Raw genomic sequence first — 6,890 nt, 5'->3', positions numbered from 1 at the left:
ATTGTTATTATTACTATTACATATTATATTATTTATTATATTTAATTGTATATGTTCATATTATATTATAATTTTATTATTACATTACATTATATTATACTTGATGATGATGATTGTTGTTGTTGTTGTTGTTATTATTAAAAGCCCAGGGTTATTTATCTCAACAATTCCTGGCTCTGCTGTAAACCCACTGCACAGTACCCACAGTCACATCTGCTGTTCTGCCAAGAGCCTGGGAAAAAAAGAAGAGTCCCCTTTACTAAAGGTGTGGAAAACTGAGTTATTAACTGGCAAACAAACACAAGTCCCAGGAGAGGACTTGTGCCAAGAGGCTTCTGCAGGGGGATCTTGCGTCTTTCACACTCTTGAGCTCTGAAATGGATGTTGCTTTACTTTCCAGCTACAAAACACATAACAGCTTGAGGTCAGAATGCTTGTGTGTAGCCTTTTTCAAGGTGTTAGTTTAACAGCACTTCCCCTTGCAGGGCATATTGCCTGTGGCAGCAATGCCAGCAGACTGTACTGTGACTGCAGTAGATTCACCTAAGCCAGGTGTCTCGTAATGGAATAGCTGGAGTAACTGCATCGCCTTGCTGCCTTCCAGACCATGGATTTTGTGTCTCTTCCCTTTGTCACCCTGTAGTTTAAGCTTGGATTGTCCTGCTCAGAGCTGATGGCCCACATGTGTTTTCTCCACAGAAGTTTCCATCAGCTATTAGAGGTGATATTTACTGGCCCCAGGCTTATGAAGATCCTCCTATTTTTATCATACCAGTCTTCATGAAATGTTTAACTCTGGAATCTGAAAAGCAAGCCCCACTGTGGCTATTTCCAAAGTCCTTGGTGCCACAGTGTTATGTATTAATGTATTATGTATGGTCGATTATCCATTCTCCAAAGGCAGTGAACCAGAAACGCAATCATTCATACTCAGCACTATTTTCATCCTTTTTTCAGCTTTTTCAGTGCTTCTGCCTTTCTTCAGAATGTACTTGGAGAAATGAAATCTGCACTCTTGGGGGGAAGTCAACCCACACCACAGAATATGCTGTGTGACACCAATGAAGGGTTACAGCTGCTCAGACAGCTAGAGGGATGCAGGAAGGGGCAGCATTTGCCCATGAAGTATTAGGCAAGATCCATGAGGTGGAGTTGAAAAAAAAGTCTCACCTGATCACAAATAACATCTCCAGGTAAGCAGAGCTTATTTAAACACTCTGAGAAATGAGTTTTTCTTGAGCAGTTGTCCATAGATTCAAATCTTCACAAAGATGCTATCTGCTCATGTGGGGAAAAAAAAAGAAAAGGAAGGAAAAAGAAGTTATGCTTTATTCATTTTTCTTCACATGATTTTCACTTTTATGAAGCAAGGTGGACTGCCAGAGAGCAGTTACTCTTTCCTGGTTTGTATCAAGTAGACTGAAGAAGTTTCTTTAATGCAAGAACATCTTCTAGGTCTGAACCTGCAATTGCTGGTTCAGATCTAAGGGGAAAATGAAAGAGTAGCCAATTCTACAAAGACATCTCTGATTAACTGTGAGTTCTGGAATCAGGCCTTTTTTATTGACCCTTTTAGGGATAGAGATAAGAAACAATATGTTGTAAGCAGACTATATGGGAAAAAAATAAAAGGCCTCCAACTCAGTCTCTGAAAGTGGATCTATCCTGAGCACCATGTTGCCAGACACACAGCTCTAGTTCACTGGTTTTCACAATGTGTTTTCAGGGTAATACACAACCTCAAATGGTATTTTCTGAAGCCAAATTCACCTCTGGATGTTTCAGAACAAATGCAGCTGTAACAAAAGCATTAGTCTGGTAAGGAAATCAATGAGAGAATGCGGAAAGCCACATGATACTTTGCTATCCAACTTACACAAAGCAAATGCCAGGGGGAGGAAGGGGCATTGTGGACAAAAGGAAGGCTGAGCAATGGTGCAAAGAATGTGGACATGCTTCTTTTCAACCCAACAGTAAAGATATTTATCACATCTCTTCTACATTCATTTAACTTCATTTGACTCTGTAGCTTGATCATTTGGCAACAAAAGGGGCTGGCAGGGGTAGTCTCTTATGACTGATAAAATTACCTTCCTGTGGCTTGTGTCAATCACATTAAATCAACTTGGTTGTGCTAAATCAATTTGATTTAACTTTGACAGACTTAAAGTTCAAGCTGCTAGTATTTACTGGACCAAAGTTGTACTTCCTGCTTACATTGTGCCTGGAGCAAAGGATCTTGTAGAAACAGAAGTTATTTTGTACTTCAGATCTGCACATCTGTATTCCAAGCTCAGGTGTGGGGACTGGTTTTACCTTCTCATTTCTGGCTTGAACAGTGCTGCCTTTCAACAAATCAGGAGAAGTTACAAAGTGATGGAGACTGAAAGAGAAAAATACTTGATGAATTTCTAATTTTATTGCCCTTTCAGGTGTTACCATCATCCCAGGGACAACGCAACTGACAGCACAAGACATTGGCTATAGATTGCTGGCTTCCAAAGCAAAGTGCATTATTACAACCGATGTGCTTGCTCCTGCAGTGGACTCAGTTGTGTCCGAGTGTCAGTTTCTGAAAACAAAGCTAATTGTGTCTGAAAGCAACAGGGCTGAATGGCTGAACTTCAGTGACTTGCTCAAGTAAGTGCCTTCTGCTTTAACTCCATCACAGTTATCCCTAATGGAAATTTGTTCACATGGTTTAAACATATTTGTGCACTTACATCTCATTATGAACTCGGTACCTTTTGAGGGGGTGGGAGAAGTGATTTAGTCTCTTGTCTATGAAGAAAGGGAATATGTGGAGATAACCAAACTGCTAATTAAAAAATAAGTGCAGTCTTGTGATGTCTTAAGTTTGTCACATGTATCTATGAAGTAATATGGAGAAAAGGACAGGAAAGCCTCTTCTGTTGACAGCTGTGGCCCCTTTACCCTCTAAAGCTCTAAAGAAAATATCCTATACAAATGATTCCAAGCCATATTCCTAAAATTTGGTGAGAATAAGGCTAATGAAGGACTACAAAAGATTACTGCGAAGTGAACCTAATATGTACAGGAATCCACCTGTTTCACTGCTGAAAAGCAGCTAATAAAATGACACCCAGCAGACAGTTCCTCACTGCCATGCCTGTGACTAGGAGTGGAGAGGCAGAGTGGGGAAGGGAAGCAAATACCCTCCTGTGATCTGCTCAAGGCCCTAGGTGTGATTTCACCAGCTGATAGTTTGTTAAAAGCATCTGTGCCACTGAAACCATTGTTCCAAGGTGGGATTCCAGTTCCTTGGACACTTAAAGGGCTTTGTAAAAGATGTACCATGTGTTGTCACAAGCCGAGGTGTCTGAACTAGCGTTACCTGCGCAGCCCAGTACAGTCCCGCTGTACTTCCATCTGCCACTTCAAACAGCTGCCCACTTCAGTATCATGAAACTGGAAGACAGAGGAAGCAGTAAAACTGCATTCTCAAACCTCTTAGAGCTACTAAAACATTGTCAAATCGATTTGATGAATACTCTTTCATGCTGGGCTAATATTCCATGGCTCAGTTCCATGGCAGAGGGCAACATTGATTTAATAAACCCTAAATACTGTCTGGAACTGCATCAGTCGTGCCGAGGCTGTCACTGGTGGGCAGGCAGGTAGGCTGGCTGGTTTCCCCAGATGGCTGCCTTGTAAAGTGCTGGCTCTCTGGCTCCAGGGTTGTTCAGCTGTCAGGTTCCCAGTCCTCCCAGAGTGCTTGAGCTGCTGTCCTGCCTGGTACACTGTCTCACCCGATCACTGGAAGCCTGCCTACCTAGCAGACTAATTGCCCAGACTTCCCAGCTCTCCATGTCCCCAGCTGCCTTACCTTATTACTGAGCTGGCCAAGGGGCTCCAGAGTGCTCCTGGGCAGCCTGTCTGCCTGCCAGGCAGCACAGGGAGACAGCTGGACTGGGGAGGGCATTCCCACACACAACCTTGGCAATCTTTGCGTGCCAAGAAAAACCTTTTTGAACGTCCGTCCTGACAAAGAAAAATAAACAATTCTTTGTCATCCTGGTAAGAGAGGAGAAATACTTCCCTGTCACGTGCCAGACAACCAAGGGTTTGGGCTTCCCCACACTTACAGCTGACTAGTGGAAGCTCCTGAAAGAAATGGTGGGTCTTCCTGCAGCTGATCACACTCAGGCTGGAATGTATCAGAGAGGGCTCTGGGCCTTTTGCTGGTTGTTAAGGGAGGCAAATAAAAAAGAGCCAGTTTGTGTGTTTACTCTGGAGAGGGTGGATGTGGAGACCAACATTTTAATACAGAATTGGTGAGGGGATCTCAGTGGTGTCTTAACCCCTGTGTTTCACTGTATGAACAGTTCTACACATCTAGGGCACAAGCTAAGTGTGCTGAGTGATACCAGCCACTGTTTCTTAAAATCTTGCACTTAAGGGCTGCCCCTTCTGTCCATAACTGTGTGAAGACAAAAACCCAGGCAATGGCAATCTATTTCACCAGTGGTGCCACAGGCTGAACAAAATGGTTGAACATTCCTATGGAAGCCTTGGTCTGGGTGCTTTTCTCTGTGGAAAGTAAAGTATTCCGCTCATTATGCCTTTATAGCTCTGAAACATGAAGCACACAGGAAAGTTTTTGTATGTGATGGAATTCTGATAGATGATGGGGCTCCCTCCATACTGCACATGTAACTTCTTTTGGTCTCTTCAGCTGAATGAATTTGTACCCAGGAAGCAGGAATCTTGTTTGATATGGGACATGGCTTCATTTTAGAAACTACTTGCTTGTTAATCCAAGCTAAATAGTGATTTAGGATACCATTTCATTTCCTTTACCCTTGCCATCAGTATAAAAGGTAGGCAAAAGGCATTTATTGGAGCTCTCGTGTTTCAGATCAAATTCACCATGCCTTTCTAAGCAAAATTAACCCACTCAACCCCCTCACATTCTTCATTTCCACTTGCAGACTCCCTTTCATTTCCCAGCTTTGTCTTCAACAGATACTGGATGAATTTGACTCCCTCAGACATCATTTGGAATATGTCAGACACTGCCTGGGTAAAGGCAGCCTTTGGGAGTGTTTTTGGGCCATGGTTTCAGGGCACATGTGTTTTTGTACATGCCATGCCACACTTTGATTCAAGAGCAACGTTAGAGGTAAGAACACCATGCTCACAATCAACAGTTGCTCATATTTCATGTTGTTTTCCAGGGAGGCCACAAAACTAAGCCTCTTAGGTTTATGGGATTAGCTGGTTTAAGATGGCACAAGCACAAGGTGATTGCTCTTTGAGTAAGAACAGAATACAGGAAGGATTTTGCAGCACGATTCTTTTGGGCACAGGATATTACCAGCTGCTTCCAATCAGGAGGAGTTACTGGTATTACTTAAAGCTTCCCCCTACTGTATTTCACTATTGCAATGAGAAATGAGCTGAATTACATGTAAATTAATAGTCATTACACTGCTGTGACCCTTTAGAAAGGCAAGTCAGTACTGGCAAACACTGGAGCTGGGAGACTGGTTTGTTCAATTATTTGCAAGCTTCTCAAGCCAATCTGAGTTTTACTCTAATACAAAGGGAGAAGTGCTGTTCCCAAATGGCTCAAAGCACCTCTGTAGAGAAATGTATGTTCCTGACATGTGGGGGTTATTTGAGGAATTTCATCCTGTTTCATTTTCTTTCTTAAATGGTAGCTGCTAGCTTGGTTTTCTTCTTTGTATTAATTCCTTGGCCTTGCAGAACCATGCTTGCAACGTGCATGGGGTTTCACATCTCTACACAAAATGAAGTTCAGTAGCAGAGACTGCTTTTATTATGCGTGGTATGGCTGGAGTGAAAGCTGGTTAATGAGGGCACATCACTTGCTGTTATTTATCACTACTTTTCTCCCCTCTCTGTGTAATTTTTCATTGCAGGCAGAACTGAGCTTAAAACAAAAAAAAAAAAGGGGGTAAGGCTGAACTCTACCTGAGTAACTGTGAATCATCTGCTGGTGTTAATGGGTGAGAAATGAAGATGTGTCTGAAAACAGAGGTCTTTCTTTTTCTAGCAAGGCAACCATATCCTTTGTTCCAGGTAAAAGAGGGTATATAAATTTGCCAGCCTGAACCAACCTTTTAATACAGCATTACTCACAACTCGGAGCTCATGGAGACTTGGCTCAGGCCCTTTGGCAGGACAGCTGAGGGAACTGCAATACGTCTAAAGATTTGCAGCAGTCCATTTCAGAAAGTGGGAGGCTAAATCAAAGACTGTAAGAGGCAAACTGCTCAAAAGAAACCTATAATTCTAGGTGCCTCCACTTTGAGGTGCCTGACTTTGTCCACGGGTAAATGTGGGTTTTACTTAAAACTAACATTGCACCTCCAGAGCCAGGGTTTAACACCAGTGGATGGTCCTTGTGTGTAAAGTGAGCATCAGGACCAATAAGATACAGCAGTGATTTACCACAGTCAGTTTACCAACTCTGCAGCTGCTGGCTGGGGCACTGTGACATCTTTCTTCAACACTGATAATGGCAGCAATTACTTTGCTTTTCATGCAGGTGAGGTTACAATCACATCTTGACATTCACATCCTCAGATGGTACAGAAAGGAGCAGTTAGCAGCATTTTTTTTCCCAAAATTATACTGTTTAACCCTGGTTTTTGTTTTATTTTTCAGACCTTGTGCAGGTATCCAGTGACCACTCTGTGCAGTTCCTCAATTGACTACCACATGCTGGTACAGCAGGACCTCCCCAGGTACTGCACATCAGCGGGCATTAGAGCTCTCGCCTAGCTCCTCAACAGTGATTGCCACAGGCCCTCATAGCCAAACACTCAAGTAATGGAAATTCTGTGTTGGAGGCAAGGTCTGCAAGGAGGCAGAGCCTTTTCCATGGCACTGCAGAGAGGGAT

The sequence above is a fragment of the Dryobates pubescens genome, chromosome 4 (genome assembly GCF_014839835.1).
Source record: "Dryobates pubescens isolate bDryPub1 chromosome 4, bDryPub1.pri, whole genome shotgun sequence".
NCBI classification, from domain to species: Eukaryota; Metazoa; Chordata; class Aves; order Piciformes; family Picidae; genus Dryobates; species Dryobates pubescens.
Note: the sequence above shows the minus strand (reverse complement) of the source record.